Genomic DNA, 19,022 nt, shown 5'->3' on the forward strand with positions numbered 1-19,022 from the left:
TTTCTCTCCTATGAAGCTGCTATAACCCTGGTGAAGGCCCTTATCCTATCATACCATCCTCTCAACCATCAGGTTGCTCTTCCTAAAGTATAAAACTTAGCATGTCAATCCCCTCCTTTATAAACTCCTTACTAATTCCTTCAACTGGTCCTGGTATCCATGGTTCCCAGTCCTCTCACTATCATGATTGCCCTCTTCTGAATATATTCTAGTTCATCAATGTCTATTCTGAAATATGGTGACTGGAATCAAATATTCCATTCCAGATGTGGCTTGCCAAGTTAGAGAACAGTGTCACTATCAGAAATCTAGCTTTGAAAATTATGCTTTTATATATAATTCAACCTAAGCTCATGAGGTCCTCTAGAGCACCATAACTAAACCAAGCCATCGAGCCCCATTCTGCCCCTAACTACTTGGCATCAAGAATGCCCTTTCTCTATGCCAAATGTTATTTTTAAAACCTGCTAGACAGGAGCTCTTAGTTCTTACTAATCATTAACTTGCTAAACAATCACCCCTCATCTCTGAGCCCTGGAAAGGAAAGGGAAAAATTATAAATAGGGAGATAATTTTCTGCACCCCCCCCCAAAGTACATTAAAACAATCCTGCTTCTTTAAGATGGAAAGAGTCATCTGCCTGAAGTGCCCCCTGTGGACATGGTTATCTGCCAAGAAAAGCAGAGGCCAGAGGAGCTCAGGGAGCAATCCCTTCCAATTCAGAAATTCTATGACTCTGGTTCTATGAAATAAAGCCTGGTGACTTAATGGAATCTACTCTGATCATGACATGGACAGAAAGCAAGTAGGCAAAGCAAAGCAGTGGGCGCAGAGGTTCTTTCGTGCTGCAGGAACAGGCTAAGATGTTGCCATCCAAAGAAGGAAGGTCTCAGCTAAGCTGATGCCTATGGTCCCGACCAACTCTGACTTATTTCCCTCAGTCCCTGGGAAAGTGCTATCTCTGATTTCCATGGAATCATTTATCCTGTTTTGTTTATTTAGTTGATTTTGACACCTGCCTGAGAAACTAAGTGGATGAGATACAGGAAAATAGCAGAAATCAGAGTAATTTTTCAATCAGTTGTCCAACAAGTATTCACTACTTCCTATTTGCTTAGTACTATACTAGGCAAGGTGGATTAAATCAACAAAATGTTAAACATTATCCCTGCCTTCAGGGTGTTTATAATCTAACTAAGAAACAAGAGTAGAGCAATGAAAGAGAAACATATGACAATTTGCATGAGAAGTGCTGAACTAGGTAGGTCAGACTCAAGGATGTATTAGTAGATATTTAATAACCAGCTCCATGGAGGAGAGGAATGTACATACAATAAAATACTTTTAAGTTTGACATTAACATTTTCTTCAAAACTTTTTTAGGTCTAAAGAATTAACAAAACAATAAATCAAGTCCTGATTTGTACTGTTTACTGTTTTCTGAGGTGTAAATATTCACTCTGAAAATGTAACATTCTGCTCTTATGAGTCAGTGAAGATTGGCTCTAACACACATCAGTCATTTATTCATTCAATAAACATTTATTAAGCAACTGACAGCTAGATGTCTCCATGGATAGAGCACCGGAATCAGTAAGACCTGAGTTTTAAAATCCAGCCTCAGACACTAGTTGTGTGACTCTGGACAAGCCATTTGACGCTGTTAACTATTCTCCAGCTCATTTTACAAAATGATCAATGCTGAAATGGAGGGTCATGTTTACATCCCTGATATGTGTTTGAAATTCAAAAAATGTGACCAGAAGTAGTCTGAGAAGGCTTTGTAGAGGAAATAGGATTCCAATATAGCTAAAACATAAAGAGGATTTTAATAGAGGGAGAAGCTAGACTCTAGCTACTGTCAGATTACACATGGCAGGGCACAAAGCACTAAGGGTGACTATCTTTCCTTTGACTAAGTAGCATTGCACCCCAAAAAGTGTTTAACACCCAAGGAGAGGTTTAGAGAATGAGTTGCTATCATTTTACAAAGCTCCCGTGTCCATTTAACTCTGAGTACAAATATGGATTTATGAGTGTCATTCCCTGGATACAAAATGGAAGGCTTTAGAATCTCTTTATGCCCACTCATATGGTCAATGCTTTACATGACACCCTCATCACCTCCCATCTACCCTAATGCAACAGCTTTCTAGTTGGTTTCCCCTAGTCTAGCCCCACAGCTCTCTAAGTCATTCCCTCTACAGGAATCCAATTAACAGTATTGAGACAGCGAATTGGAAGCTACCCATAGCCTCCATAGTAAAGGGCATGACAAGGAAGAAGATTCCTGAACACTGAAGAGTGGTCAAACAGGTAGAAGGAGAACCAAGAGAGAATGGAGTGATGGAGAAGAAAAATCAACAATGTCAAATGTTGAAGTCAAAAAGGGAAACATAATACTCCAGTGTTTAGCACAGTGCCTGGTGTATAGTAGGCACTTAATCAATGTTTATTTATAAATCAATTAATTAAAAACAAGGACTATTTCATATTTACCTTTGAATCCTCCATGCCTAGCACAGTGTTTGACTCAGAGTAGGAACTCCATAATTGTTTCTTGCACTGAAATGAATGCAAATAGAAATGGGTTAAAATAGTGGATATCCCAATCCTTCAAGAATTTCTGCATCCAGGAGCAGCAAGTTGGCTCAGTGAATGGAGCCAGACCTAGATAAGGGAGGTCTTAGGTTCAAATGTGGCCTCAGACATTTCCTAGCTATATGACCCTGGGCAAGTCACTTAACCCCCTGCCTAAGCCTTACTGATCCTCTGCCTTGGAGCCAATACATAGTTTTGATTCTAAGAAGTAAGATAAGGATTTTAAAAAAAAAGAATATCTGCATCCAAGTTCTACTACTTTTTAGCTAAGGGACCTTAGACAAATCAGACTTTCTTGGTCTCAGTTTCCTCCTCTGAAAAATGAAAGGGTTGAATGAGATGACTTTTGTATAAGATTCTTTTCAACCTTAAAATTCTAGGAACTCAGGCTAAACTGATCTCTTCTGGGTCTTATGAAAAGGCTTCAGGAGGACTATGCATCTCTTCAGAATTGTTCTGGTCACTGTGACAGCCTCCTAACCTTTTTGACATCACCCTCCACATACAGCATAATTCAATTTGACAAAGCACCATTCCAGGCTAGGGTTTCAAATACAAAAACAAAGGAGTCTTTGCCCCCAAGGAATTTATATTCTACTTGGGTCAGCAAAAATGGTCTTGAGTTATTGAGAGTTTTGTTGTTGTTGTTATTTGTTTTTTATTTTTAGCTCCATTGGGGGAAAAGGGAGGATCAAAGAAAGACTAGTTCCGCTGGTTGGCATATACAAGAAAATGATAATGGATGACAAAAGAGCAGAGCTATCTGACTCATAGTGTACTTGTTTGCTCTGCCAAGGAAAATGATCTTTGGTCTAGAAAAGATGGAAAAAATGACTAATGGTGAGCTCATCCCCCAGATAAATAAGGAGATAGTAAGAGGTAACCTAGCTGTCTTTAATAAGATCATACCACCAAGACCCAGATGAACTACATCGCAATGTACTGTAGGAAGCATAGGACTGAAGAGTGGGAAGCAATTTCAGAAACCTTCTAATTGAACTGGTACTGGAAAGTGCATCTCAACTATGTTTACAACAAATAGACAAACAGCCAGTGTTCCCAGATTTGCAGGGAGAAGCAATCCATTACTTTCCATGGCAATCCATTTCACTTGTGGATAATACTAACGGTTAGGAGCATGTTTCTTTACATCAAGCATAAAATTTTCTCCCTTTCACCCATTTGTCCCAGTTCTGTCCTCTGAAACCTAGTAGAATAAATCTAATCCCTCTTCTACATGATGTCCTTTCAAATTTCTGAAGACAGCTATCATGTCTCCCTTAACAAAAGAACAGGGTGTAGGTGGCTCAGTGGATAAAGCAACAGGTCTGAGGTGATAGGTCCTGGGTTCAAATCTTGCCTCAGACATTTCCTAGCTGGGTGACCCTGGGCAAGTCACTTAATCACAGTTACCTAGCCCTTACCACTCTTCTACCTTAGAATCATAATTTATTCTAAGAAAATAAGGATGTAAAAAAAACTAACAGATATAATTTCTCAACCTCTCAGTTACTTTTGAATGATAACAAAGAGTAGAAGAAGTACAACAAGGCCAGAGTAACACAAATATTATCTTAATTTTTAGAAAGTAGAGTCTATAAACGATAACTTTGATTGCTGGCAAAATTCTAGAATGTATTATTAAAAGAATGGTTAGTAAACACCTTAGAGAATCAATAATCTATGCTTCATTCATTCATTCATTCATCAAGCATTTTATTATGTGCCTGTAACACATGGTGTACACATAAAACCCAATTTATGATTATGTATGTTTATCAGTGCTGACAGAATACTGAAAGACATTCATCAATTCATGCGACCAAGCTTTATTGACTTGTCAACAATACAAACATTAAAACCTCTAGAAAAAAGCTCAGCTTGATTCCCAAAAGCTCCAGTAAACATATTTCATACAAGTACTCCCAACAAGGTCCCCCCTCTGCCCAGCCACATGCCCTGTGCCTCCCTCTAAGGTGGCACTCTGGTAAGTCACCCTCAATCAGCACTGCTCTGAAGAGGGCATCCATAGGTTCTCAAATTTCTAATAGAGCATCCAGGAATCTGTCCTACTCATGATCCTGGAGCAAGGTGATGGCTGGGATCTTTGATGGGGTTTTTTGGTTCTAGTTAGAGTATTTACAATTAAGTTGTGATTGATGATTATGTAAACATATGATGAGGAAGCAGCTGGGTGGCTCAGAGGATTGAGAGGGATGTCTAGCGATAGGAGGTCCCAGGTTCAAATATGGCCTTGGACACTTCCTAGCCATGTCACCCCAGAAAAGCCACTTAACTCCAAATTCCTTAGCCCTTACTACTCTTCTGCCTTGGAACCAATACACACTATTGATTCTAAGATAGAAGTTAAAGATTTTTTTTAAAAGAACAGCATCAGTGAAGAGTTGGGCTCAGAACCTAGACTACAAGAAGTTCAGAAGTGAGTGGGTACCAAGGAAGTGAAAGCACTGAGTGTGAATGGTTCTTTCTAACAGTTTGAGTATGAAAGGAGAAGAGATTAAAAATGGAAGCCTAAGAGGATATTAGGGTCAAAGGCAAGAGTATGGGTTTTCTTTTCAAGGATTAGGTAAGACCTGAGCATGTTTTTAAAGTAATAGAGAAGAACCCAGTAGATGGAGAGAAATTGGATATGGAAGAGAAAAGCAAAGTGTTATAAAGTAGAATTAGTAAGGGTTGAGAAGAACGAGCCAATGGTAATGAGGATATTAAGGACAGAGCAGGACATCTAGAGAGCACAGTGGAAAGGGAAGCCAGAGGAGAATGAGGCATGGTAAGATAGAGAGTGGATGAGAATGAGAAAGCAGGGATAGATAGAAGTGGCAGGTGGTGATGGCAATTCTGAATCACTGGAATTGGAGGAACAGGAGGTCCTGAAGAAGGACCAGTTGGTTAAAACCACTCCCACCACCCCACAGACCGATGATGATGAAAGTCATCACACTAGGTATAGTGTTTGCTTTCCAACCATCAACTAGTTAGGGAGGGCATAGAAATTGAGCAGGGTTCAAGCCATGGGTCTGGCTCCCCATTGTTGAGTGATGGTGCCCATTCTGTAGTAACAGGCAGAACAACATACCGCTTTCTTTGCTGCAAAAGGCCCATTTACAGCTGGTGCCAGAAAAGCAATTAATATGAACCTAGGCAGCAAAATTTAGCTATCGGGAAGTACAAAGGATACAGCCCGTGAATACAAAGTTCATAATGCCTTCCCCAGGAAACCAGCTTTCAAGAGGTCTGATGATTTGCTTTTTTGATTCATCTAATTTTGTTTCTTATTCCTTCCTCTTAAAATAACAGAGCACCACCTCCAATCAAGTCATCTGGAACTTGTTTGGTGCTCTTAATCGAAAGAAAGGGACAGAAGCACAGGGAAAATACAAATGGACCCATAGGCCTTGTCTATAGAGACATGGTAGTTTCTGTGAGGCATGACCTTGGAAGAATATAAACTCAGATGAAAAAGTCCAGCCCAGGTTGACAGCCCAGAAATTGAAAAAAAATTGAAGGGAAATAGTTTCTCTAGTGCTCTGAGGTCAAACCAGAGTGAATAGAACAAAGAAAGAGAAAGAATAACCTAGCAAGAAGGAGTTCCTATAGGGAGAAACTGGAGAGAATTAAAAACAGAGAGGGAAAGAATGAAAGTAAGATATGCTCTGGCAATCAATGGAGGACAGAGGGTTAGAAGGTAGGACCATCCTGAACAGAAAAAACTGAGAGAGAAACAGCTGTAGTATGTGTGGCGGGTCAGAGATATGGTGTGACCTTGTGGGAAGGAAGAGTGTACAAGCCTGGGGAAAGAAGCAGGAGTTTTTGTGAGGCTTTACTTATAGACTAGCTGCCTCTTGACCTTGAAGACCCTGATTATCACACATGGCCCCTTGCCACAGAGAGCAGACAGTCTCACAGTATGTAGTCTCTGATAATGCCCAAATATGTTTGCTGTTCTTACCACATACAAGGAGGGCAAAGAATTGCAGAAGAAAGGTCACAGATAAATCAAAAGACTTTGGGTACAATATAGAAAAATGAGTCACAATAGCAAAGCTTAGTTTGAAAGTCTAACATTCGTAACTTGATGAGTATCCCTGGCTCCTACCTTAAGAGTTTTATAAAATCTGTTTATTAAAGCATTATTTGATTACCAGTTCATTTACTAGCTGGGCAAGTCATTTAAACTCTGTTTGCCTCAGTTTACTCAAATGTAAAATGGGGATAATAATAGCACCTATCACTGTTGTTGTGAGGATCAAATAAGATACCAACTCACATAGGGAATAAGTAGCAGGACCAAGATTTGAACCTAGATCTATTGACACCAAATCCTGTCTCTTTTTGATTGCTCAATTTGGCCACAGTATGATGTAGCAGAGACAACACTTGAATTAGAATTGGAAGACAAGGGCTGAATCCAAAAACTAGCTATGTGACCTTGGGCAAGCTATTTCATTTCTCTTAGACAGTGTTTCCTCATTTATAGAGTGAGAGACTAAGAAATTCACTTCCCCAATTGGATATTCAGTCATAGTCTCGCTCCTGAGGTTCAGTCTTGCATCTCCAACTGCCTATGAGCATTTTGAACTGATGGCACTCTATTGCAAACTAAAGAGGTCCAGAACAGAATTTATTATATTTCCCTAAAAAAAAAAAGTCCTCTCTCTCAACTCCCCTATTACTGTTCAGGGCATCACCATCCTTTCAGTCTCCCAGGTTTGCAACTTTATCATAGCCAATTCCTCTCTCTTACTCCATACTCACTCAGTTTTCTATCTTGTTATTTCTATCATTATATCTCTCACACCGTTCCCCTTCTCTCCATTCATAGAGCCACAGCCTTTATCGCCTCTTATCAAGACTTTTGCAATATTATCCTGTTTGGTCTTTCTGTTTTAAGTTTCTCCCTACTCTAATCTCTCTCTTCCAAATAATTCCAAGTAATGCCAAAGTGATTTTCCTAAAGACTAGTCCTGATCATGTTACCCCTTTACTCAATAAACTCCAGAGCCTTCCTATTACCTCTAGGAACAAATCCAAATTCCTCTGTCTGATACTGAAAACCCTTCAAACCAGGACCCATCCTCCCTTTCCAATAGCTTCCCAGAGATGCCTCCACTCTAGCTTTCTCCTCTGATCAGTGAGTCCCTAGCCCCAATCATTATTTTATATAGTGCCCAAACCACACACTTCTCTCATTCCTCATTCTTTTTTTGACCTCTTTACCATACCAACATCCTAGAATACGTCTCCTAAAAGAGATGATCTTATTTGATGGTACTAATACCCCAAGAGTTTAGCACAATGCCTGGATATAGTAAGCAATTAATAAATAATTACCTGGGAAGTTTACAAGGGCTTCAAGAAAGATTGGGTGGTAAGGAAGTGGAGACATTAATTAATCACCTACTACAAGCAAGTTAGATGTTTATGCAGGATTAACCTGTAGTAGTAGGAGGCTAGAGTGCATGGTTGAATCCAATAATAGTGCTTTGTTCCTAGCTGCTCCTCCAACAGCACTGTCTAGATTAGAATGACAGAAAAGACTTGTCTCTCTTGGGTTTTTCCCTTGCTTTTCTCCTTATAGGCTTTTCTCCATCTCTTTTATCCTTTCTCTTTGTCTCCCCCTCAGTTTTTTCATGACAAATAGCCTATCCAATAAGGAACCTGCTAATTATATAATGGCAAAACCAAAAATTCTCCTTAAAGGATGGGTTTGTTCTCCAGCAGAGTTCAGGACAGAGGTCAGGAACAGAACCAGACACATTTGGCTTTCTATTTGATTTCGCCTCTCCCTTATGTAACAAATCATCGCAGCTCCAGTCCAGGGCAATACTTGGCCCCTGAAAAGATTGAAAAGAATGTTTTGAGATTATAGGGAGACTGGCATAATGGAGGCAGAAATTTAAAACAGTGAAGAAAAGGGAGCAGTTATAAAGTTGCCAGATTCATCCAGCTCTTTAGATTGTCAGTCAACCGAAGTTGGCTGACAGGAGCACTGGGGGGTTGTTCTCAACACTGTGACTTCTATCCCACAAGGCTCCTTTATAGCACTGTTGGGTGGAGTCTCTGAAATGGACTAAGAGATTACACACTGAAAATCTGGCATTTGATGGGAGGTAAAAGGAATTTTCTAATCTCAGTTCCAATAACTGCTAAGGACTACTTTGAGTAGGAGCAAGAGAACTTCAGTCAAAATCACAAAGAAGATCTGCTGGTGTATGCCAAAAAAATGTAGTTCCCAGCGTCCCACCAAATAGCAATCCAGGTCTGAGGCATTTTTTTGGCTAAGCGTCTAATTCAAAACCTTAGTTTGTGAACTTCCACTAACGCATTTACTTTTATTAAGCCAGCCAGAAAAGATACGGTTCAAAGCAAGTCATTTAATTAAACAGCATAGCAAATTAAGTGACAAGAAAAGATTCCCCTGTAGTCATAAGAGTACACTTTCCCATAGCTTCTCACCTTACCAGGGAGAAAATTGCACATCTGCAGAAAATTCATTTGACCAAGGGGCATCCTTGAAAGAGCATACGTGTGTGGATCATTGTCCAACAAACACATATAGGGACACACTCACTGAGGACCTACACTTGGGGACATGTGTGACCATGGGAACACATTGGGGTGACCCAGGCCCTCTCTTAATGTCTTTGAGCTGCTCTCAGTTAGGCATCACATATATCCTGAGTGTTTTATTTCCTCCACTAGGGATATTTTGCTACCACCTGCTGGTCTTCAGCTAAGCAGCCTCTTTGGGCCACAGCCATCCACTAGTGTCAGCTACCATCTTCTAATATTGAAGCTCATTAGCCTCTTCCATTAAAGGAAAGCTCTTTTAGTCCACAACATCCCAGCTCTACTCAACCAGGCAGCCAGCAAAAAATAACCATTGAACTCAAGCTAGGATGACCCTACTCTTCTCACTTTGGCCACTGCCTACTATCTAACTTAAAGTTGGGAAATTCCCGCAAAAGGATTTGAAAAGGAGCTGGGTAAGAGCTGAAGGGACAAAGATCCCCTCAGACCCATAATGCTCTTAGATGGCATGCAAAACAATCTGAGGTCAAGAACAAAAAGAGCTAAGTGACTTGGACAGGGTTGTTGGCCCTGATTTTGAGATTCTGTATTCTAAATTCTCATTTTTATTATGTATACCTCTCAGCAACAAAATCACTGGCCTCATTACATGAATTATTGTGAAATAGATAGATGGATGCATGGATGGATGGGGAGGAGATGGAATAAGCATTTCTGTAGTTCCCAATATGTGCCCCAAATGCATGACTTTCTCATGTGTCCTCATAAGTGACTTTCTCAGGGTCAAAGAGCTAAAAAATGTCTAAAGCTGGATTTAAACTCAAGTGTTCTTGACTCCAGGCCTAGCACTCCATGCACTATGGCATCATCTGCTGATAGATAGATAGATAGATAGATAGATAGATAGATAGATAGATAGATATGGAGAAAGAGAGAGATGGACGGAGACATAATATGATGTACAGATTGTAAGAATAGGGATGAGGACTAGTGCTAAGCAAGATAAAGTGAAAACTTGTCTATAAGAACTTACTGACAGAGCACTGAGACTTTAGGTGATTTACCTAAATCACCTAAGGTGTGTCACATGAAGAGACTACAGCCCTTCTTCTTGCCAAGGCTAACTTTCCACATTCAAAAGTGATTCACATCCCATCTTTTCTCCAAGAGATTGCCTCATCTTTCTCATTCTCTTCCTATCATCTCTATCTACTGACTTCTTCTCTACTGCCTACCCACATGCCCATGTCTCCCCCAGCCTCCAAAAATCCTCATTTGAACCATCTATCCCCATTATCATCCCAATTCTCTCCTGCCTTTGTGACTAACCTTTAAATTATATGCCTCTACTTTCTCTCCTCTCATTACCTTCTTAACTCTACAATCTGACTTCCAGTCCCATCATTAAACTGAAATTGCTCTTTCCAAAGTTACTAAAAAACTCTTCATTACCAAATCTAATAGACTTTAATTCTTCACCTTTTTGACCTCCCTGATGTCTTTGACACAGTTGATCATCCTTTTCTGCTTAATATTCTCATCTCTCTAGGTTTCCCTGATACTATCGATCTTTGCCCTCTTCCTAGCTATATGACCACTCTTTCTCAATCTTCTTTGCTGAATTTCATCTCCATCATGCCAAATAACTATGCATGTCCCACAGGAACCTCCCTCTCTTCTTCCTCTATACCACTCCCCTTGATGATCTCACCAGCTCTTCTAGAATCAATGATCATTCCCATGATGATAATTTTCAGATCCCCTCATCCAACCCTAACTTCTCTGTTAACTTCAATTCATTCACCTTCAACTGCCTATAAAACATCTCAAACTGGATACCTCATAGATATCTTAAAGTCCCAATTTCAAAAACTGAATTTGTTATCTTTTCCCTCAAGTCTTTTCCCCTTGCAAATTACCCTATTATGGATGAGGGCACCATTAACCCCTGTCCATTCAGGGTCCCAACCTTGGCATCATCCTTGATTCCTCATCCTCTCTTATCCCCCATATCCAATCTGTTGCCTAGATTAGTCAATTATATTTTCATAATATCTCTCATATATGCCTCTTTCTCTCCTCTGACACTGCCACCCTTTAGTGGATGCCATCATTTCCTTCCACCTGGACCACTGCAATAGCTTGCTGATTGGTCTCTCTGCTAAGTCTCTTCACTGTAGTCCAGCCTCCAATAAAGTGCCAAAGTAATACTCCTACAGTACAGGTCTCTTCAAGTCCCACAAACCCTCCTTTACTCAATAAACTCCTATAACCTCCATAACAAATACAAAATCCTTTGTTTGGTATTCAAAGCCTTCATAACCCATCCTTGCCCCCATCCATATTCATCTTTCCAGTCTTCTTACACCTTATTCCCTGATAGAGCATGCCAATGGTTTCCTTGCTATTTCCTCAAATAAAACACTCCATCTTCTAACTCTAAGCATTTTCATTAGCTGCTCTCATTCCCAGAACTCTCTCCACCTTATCTCAAACTCCTGCTGTCCTTGGCTTCTTAAGTCCCAGCTGAAATCCCACCTTCCACAGGAAATCTCTCCCAATCCCTTTTCATTCTGGCACCTTTGAAGGGTTGATTATTTCCAATTATCTTGTAAATAACTTGCTTATACATAATTATGTACATGTTATCTTTCCCATTAGATGATGAACTCTCTCCACTATAGCTACTCTCCTTACATTGTATCATTACAGTAGTGGAAAGGGATTCATTGAGTTCTCTTCCATTCCCTCATCTTGGTATAGAAATGATCCTGCATTTTTTTAAACCCTAACCTTCCTCTTTAGAATCAGTACTAGAAGGGGACAGCTAAGTGGATTGAGGGCCAGAGCTAGAGATAGAAGGTCCAGCTTCAAATGTGACTTCAGACATTTCCTAGCTGTGTGACCCTGCACAAGTCACTTAATCCCCATTATCTAGTCCTTACTACTCTTCTGCCCTGTAACCAATATGTTGTATTGATTTTAAAATGGAAGGTAAGTACTTTTTTAAAGAATTGAAACTATCAATTGCAAGGCAGAATTTACATGAGGCAAAATTTCACAAAGTCTTCAGTCTCACTCTGTTTTCCAGAGTCATCCAATTCCAGTAGCAAGACAAATGTCAGGATGACTGGCAATGGCCTGGAATGCAGTGGATGACCTTGGCATCTCTGATGTTTGACCAAACTCTAGGCATTCCATAGCACCTGCTAGTGCCACTTTCATGGCACATTCATTTCATGGCAAATTGTTCTCATCAGTTCATTCCTCACCTTCATGGGGTTACAAGTCAAAGCATCATCCAATGATAATGTCATTGGTCCTCTGAAAGAAGAATGAACAACAACAACATAGTGCCAGGCAGAATGTTAGGTCCTAGGGAGACAAAGAAGAAATGATCCCTGCCCTCAAGGTTTAATAAGATTTGTTCCCCAGGTTATAAGCCCTGATCCTAGCCTAAGGTTTGCAGCCCATCCTATGAGTGCTTCTCTATCAAGGGGCTCTAAGATTTAAAGAGTGCTCTCTTCCCTGGCACCTGGCAACTATTCTAAACGAGGCCAGATAGGTTCATTGGACAGGAAATAAAATGAAAATGGTGGTGACAAGTGGGCTAGTCATTTGTTTGTGGCAGCCCTGCAGAGCCAGGAGATGGGATCTGACTTTTTAGTACTTCTGCACCAAGAAGGGCAACTGGACCTTGATCAGGGAGTCCATAGCCTGTGTGATTACTATAGCAGCTTCTGCTCCCCTTATTTATGCATGATATCTGAGATGTGAGGCAAAAGGGCAAAAGGACTTCCAGAAACCAAGACAACTAAAAGAAACTAATATACAATTAATTTGATTCTGTAAGGAGAAAAGGGATTTATTTATATAAAAAGGTTGGACTGGGTTATATTTAAAATAGGGTCTCCAGGAATTTAATTTCTTCCAAAGAGATTAATTTATAATTTATTTACAAAATATAGAAAGAGCATAGTAAGAAATTCAGAGAGAGGTTAGGGTAAGATATCTAGCCTAAACACTAAGTAATTTACTCCCAGTCCCTGGCTCAATCCAGGCAGGGGAGTTAGTCCTTAGCTGGCCTCTGCAAAGCTGAGAACATGGGGATACAGAGAGCCTCTCTCCAGAGGATAGGTCTCTTCAGAAAAATCCAATATGAAAGGAGTCAGTCTTTCACTCACCACATCTCAGGTCCAGTCAGCAGATTCATCACCAGCCTCCACTCCAAAGAAAGAAAGAACTTCCAGTAGAACTCCACTCAGGAAGTTGTCGCTCCATTTTAAAGACACTTTCTCTTACATCACTTCCTGTGCCTTCCCCCTAATTCTACATCTACCAATCACAGTTGAAATCCTGCTTTAGGACTGCCCAGGAGGCAGTCAGTTAATTCTGATTCGTCACCCACTACTGCACACATGGGTCACAGACCTCTCCCACTCAACTTTAAGTAGGGTATTTACACTTTTGTTGATTAAATCTAAAAATTGGCAGGGGTCACAATTTAATCTTCACAATTCCTTTCCCTACTCCACACATGTTTAACCCTTATGCACTGGCCCTCTTCAAAGTGGGGCTCAGAGAGGACTAGTACCTCTGGCATGAGGGCTTGCCCAGTCCTTTTCAGAGGACTCATCTACCTTTGGTGCCTACCTTTCACCCAACTCTCACGTGGAGCTGCAAGAAGCTATAGCATGCACAGTGGCCACATTCTAGTAAAATCATCTAGGAAGAGACTAAAGCTGGTTAAGGACTGAGGGTAACTGACAGGACTCCAATCCAGCAGTGGTTAAAGAAGATGGTTATCCTGAGTATATGAAGACTTCCCCAAGCAGAATGAACAGATCAAAACAATTTGTTCCAAGGCCATGAAGGTGGCTGAAACAGGCACTGTGGAGCATTTAGAGCTTGGTCAGACATCAAGGATGTCAATGTCATTCACTGCATCTGGGGCTATTGCCAGTCACCCTGACTTTTGTCTTGCCACTGAAACTTAGGTGACTCTATTTTTTTTTTTAAAACCCTTACCTTCCGTCTTGGAGTCAATACTGTGTATTGGCTTCAAGGCAGAAGAGTGGTAAGGGCTAGGCAATGGGGGTCAAGTGACTTGCCCAGGGTCACACAGCTAGGAAGTGGCTGAGGCCAGATTTGAACCTAGGACCTCCCATCTCTAGGACTGGCTCTTAATCCACTGAGCTACCCAGCTGCCCCCTGAAACTTAGGTGACTCTAGAAGAGAATGAAACTGATTATTTTGTGTAACTCTGCCTCACTTAAATCCAATTCACACATAGTTGAGACATCACTCCATGACATCACTGGTCCCCTTTGAAAGCAAAAGACAAACAACAACAACAACAACAGCTTCCCCACAATCCCTAGCTTCCTGTCTTCTTAAGTAGTTGGGATGGGAAGAAGGAAAAAGAGGATTCCACTCACACTTCTCCAATCAAGTCCCAAGTGAGTAAGACTGTAAAGGGTCAGGAAAGGAAGAATCCCAAAAGTTCACGTTGGATTAGATGACTTTCAGACCTCACAACATAAGCTAAATGGGAACAGAAAGGAGAGACTCATCCTAAACTCATCCCAAATCTCACATGGCGTAGTAGAAAGCATGTTGCATTTGGATTCAGAGAACCTGAGCGCATATCTTGGTTCTATAACTTACTGCCTATATGACCTTGGACAGGTCCCTTAACCTCTGTGAACCTCAGTTGTGGTTGAACTATATGGCCTCCAAAATCTCTTTCAGCTCTAAACTCGTGATCCTAAGATCCTCACTGAAATTACTCTAGTCCATTCAATATCCTATGTCATATTCCTGCCCAGTCAATAAACCAAGACCCTCTAGGGCAACATTGGTGAAATATTGGCATGTGTGCCCAGCCAGCACTTGGGGAGCTGCTCCTTTCCCCCTCTTCCCAGCACCCAAGGACATTTTTTGCATGCCCAGACCCTCTGTCCAGCCTCCAAAGCAAGCACTTTCTCCCTCCATTCTTTCCTAATTGGGGGGGGGGGGTCACAGACAGCCCTCTGGGCACTTGAACTCAAAAACCTTCACCAAACACTGCTCTAGGGTCATCCTTCACAAGACCCTTCTTTGGACACTCTGGTCCTACCTTATATCCTTCCTTTACTTTGACCAAGCACTGAGCATGGAAAATGCAGTAGGAAAAATATGATCCCATAGGATCCTTTGGAATGGCATCTTTAATAAGGCAGCATCCCAACTGTGTGCCATCTTGCTTTTCCACCTTTATCTCACATCACTCCCCTTTAATGGGGTCATGGGAAGCCATGAAAAATATCATTTAGATCCTTCCGCACCTCAGTGCAAAGTGGGTCCTTTGGCCACCAAAACAAGGCTTACACTATATGAATATTCTCTTATAGACTAATAAATAAACTCAAAGGGTAAACCAGTTAGTAAAGAAGTTAGTGAAAAGAAATGATTAATGATTTGATGTCGACCTGGAGGAAATTTGCTCTTGGAATGGCCTGAAATTTGTCCTCAAGCCTGTATGTAGCTGTTCAAAAATTTTATCAGTGACTGCTCAGACCCTATCTGGAGCCTTGCATTCAGTTTCTAGGCATCACTTTTTGAGGACATTGACAGTGACAACCTGTACTGTGTCCAGGAGAGGGTGCCCAGAATGATGAAAGAACTGGAGATCCCACCCTACAAGTATTGATTTGGAGAAATCAGGGCTGCTTGGCGTGGAGAAAAGATTTATGGGAGAAAGGAGAGCTACCTTCATGTATCTGAAAAGCTGTCATCCGAAAAAGAGATTAGACTTGTTTGCTAGGCCCCAAGGGGCAGAACCAGGAGTTACGGCAAAGGCATATGTCTACTTACTGGGTGCAAAGTGCTATGCCAAGGCTTACTGGGTGCTTCAAGGAGATCCTCCCTCCTTCAATGGAGGTTTTCATCCTGAGTCAGGATGGCTACTGGGATGTTTGAGAGGATGGATCTATATGCAGATACATCGAAGTGTTATCCTATTGAGATGTCTTCCAGCTCTGAAATTCTATGATTCTAAGGCATGGACATTCTAGAAAGCAAAAGAACAATTTGAAAAGGGAAATAAAACATGTCTCACTCACCAGAATTCATGTCAGAATCAGGGAGCTCTCTCTTGTCTGGAAGTCAGCTGAGGAGTCCTATAGTCTCCCCGAGGCAGGGACACATAGCTCCACAGTTTCAGGATCGGATGAAAAATTATTTGGATGGAGCAAAAACAAAGGCTAAGAGGGAGACAAACATGTTTAAATGCACCCTGATGATCACTAGAGGTCAGTGTTTCCTCATTTACCTATCTACTACATGCCTAATTGAAATGAGAATAGGTGAGTCCTTGAGCTTTGCCCTGGTTGGGGAGCTCCCAATTCCCCCTCTCCGGTATGCTCTCCTCCAATGAAAACAATAAGGTGACATCACACCCCAGTGCCATTTTGTTTTTCCAGTCTTGTCTTACATCACTACCTTTTAAGTTCTCTGTACTCCAGACTCATTGGACTCCTCTACCTTTATGCCTCCATGGCTCTAAATATCCTGTCACATACCTTTTACCTCCTGAAATCCTACCCATCTTTAAAGTCCAATTAAAATGTCACCTCATCATGAAGTCTTCCTTAATTCCCTGGTCTCCTGTAACCTTCCTCCTCAAATGTCTTGTCTCTTCATATTTTGCTTTGTAACAAAAGCACTTATCATGTAATATTATCTCACCATTGTTGGTGTTTATGTCTTCTAATATACCCTAACTCTGATAGACTATAAGCTTCATAAAGGCGGCTACCACCATAGCTTAATCAAGCTTGGTACCTCTTCTAGAACCTAGAACAGTACTTTGTATTCAAAAGATGCTAAATCAATGCTGGACGTAATTTCTTTAGTAAAACAAGTCCTAGACATTCTGGGATTCTTTCCTGGTGTGGTCCCAGAATCTTAAAACTATGTCTTGTTTTTATAAGACTATGTTTAAGTAAACATTGATAAACATTGACAGAAGAGAATCCTCAGATAAAAAAAAAACATTTCAAAGAAAAACACTGAATGGCCTAGAAAATGTTGGGTTTAGAGAGGAAAACAGATGACAAGATGGTTGCCTTCCAATAGAAAAATTGTTCATAAGGATTGTTCAATAATGTTCCAGGGGATGAACTAAAACCATGGATCAAAGATCTAAAAGCTGACTCAGAGGCTTCTCATTTTATAGAATAAGAAACTGAGGCCTAGAGAAATTAAGGTCCAGGATCACACAGCTAGTGTCTGAGGCCATATTTGAACCTGTCTTTTTGACTCCAAGACAAAGCACTCTATCCATTATTCCAAGCAAATAAGAAATGAAAGTTAGGGGGGGGGGGCAGATTTTTACTCATCATAAGTATAATGAGGAGACAAGTCAAGGAGAGTCTTCAAAGCATAGGCAATATCTGTGTAGAAACCAGAGGGGAAGATAAGACAGCCAATGACAGATACTACGACCTCTCTTTCCACCTGGAAGCTTCCAGCATTTCTCACCTTGCTCACAACCAAGAAAGAAAGAAAATTCATCTGTTCCAATATTTTGTACACAAATCAGTTCTAGCATTCTAGCAAGACAGTCAGTTAAGAGGCTGGGGGGGATGATTTTTTTATTTTTTTGGAATTTTTTTCTTGTTTTTGTCATCATCCAGACAAGAAATACTCAAACAATAACTGGGCAGACTCTAAAGCTGGGGGTTAGAGGGGGAAGGGGAGAGAGCCCCTCAATCACATATTTCTGGAAGCAAGCTTACCTCACCCCACACAGATATTGCATGTGCTACAAAGACTGAGACCTTGATGGCCAGACTCCCTCCCCACTATTACCTAAGAAAAAATGGTCCAACAAACAACTGTCCAAGTTAATCCAAAGATGAATTGCCTTATTAAGTAGTCACTGGATGATTCTCTCATGGGGATGCTGCTGAAGGAATTCTTGCATTGGGCAGGAGGTTGGCCTAGATGGTATCCCAAGCCTCTCTCTTCTAGTTTTAAGGTTCTTAGAACACTTATATTTATAACACTCAGGTTTGGTGTAGCCAGTTTGGGTCTCTTCAGTCTGAATAGACTTTTCACTGGCAGATACATATACCAATGATATTTTTTTTTAAGCTTTACTTTCTGTCTAAAAAATTGAAAGCAAATATTGATTCTAAGGCAGAACAGTGGTAAGGACTAGGCTGTTGGGGTTAGGATGGCAAGTGTGACAAGGAAATCACTTTTAAAAGACTGATATATATTAATTTAAGGTCGCCAAGGAATTCAGCTATGTAATTCCTAAATGAAAACTCAAGTCAGCCATCAACCTTTTATGGAGTTTTAATTACAAACAGGAGGAAGAAAGGTATTAGAGATAGAGAGAGAGAGGGAGAGAGAAAGGGGAGAGAAGGGAATAGGGCTTAAATACCCCTTCTGTTTAGGCTGGGCCAAAAGGCCCAAGCCCTTAGATAGCTGGGGCAAAGAAAGGAGATCAGTCCCTATTACTCACGGGACCAAAATGGAGAAACAGTCTCAGAGCCCCCACCTTCAGCTTCCTTCAGAGCAAGCTTCTCAGAGCACACTGCAACCACTCCGACAAACTCCTCAAAAACCACCCCCCATCTTCAGACCCCCCTATCCTTAAGGAAACCATCCAAGTTCCCTCCTCTCAGCTCTCACATCTACCAATCACCGTCCATCAATTTCCCTGTGCCAATGGAGGCTCCAGCTTAACCCAGGACCGCCCAGAGGTCTCTGGCTTTGCACATGCCTGCTGAAGGTCATATTCTCAAATAATTAAATCTTTGATCCTTTGCTACAGCCCTTTCTAAATCCTGTTAACCTGAATAGGGTAGAGATTGGAA

This window comes from Monodelphis domestica, chromosome 4 (assembly GCF_027887165.1).
Source record: "Monodelphis domestica isolate mMonDom1 chromosome 4, mMonDom1.pri, whole genome shotgun sequence".
In the NCBI taxonomy this organism is placed as follows: Eukaryota; Metazoa; Chordata; class Mammalia; order Didelphimorphia; family Didelphidae; genus Monodelphis; species Monodelphis domestica.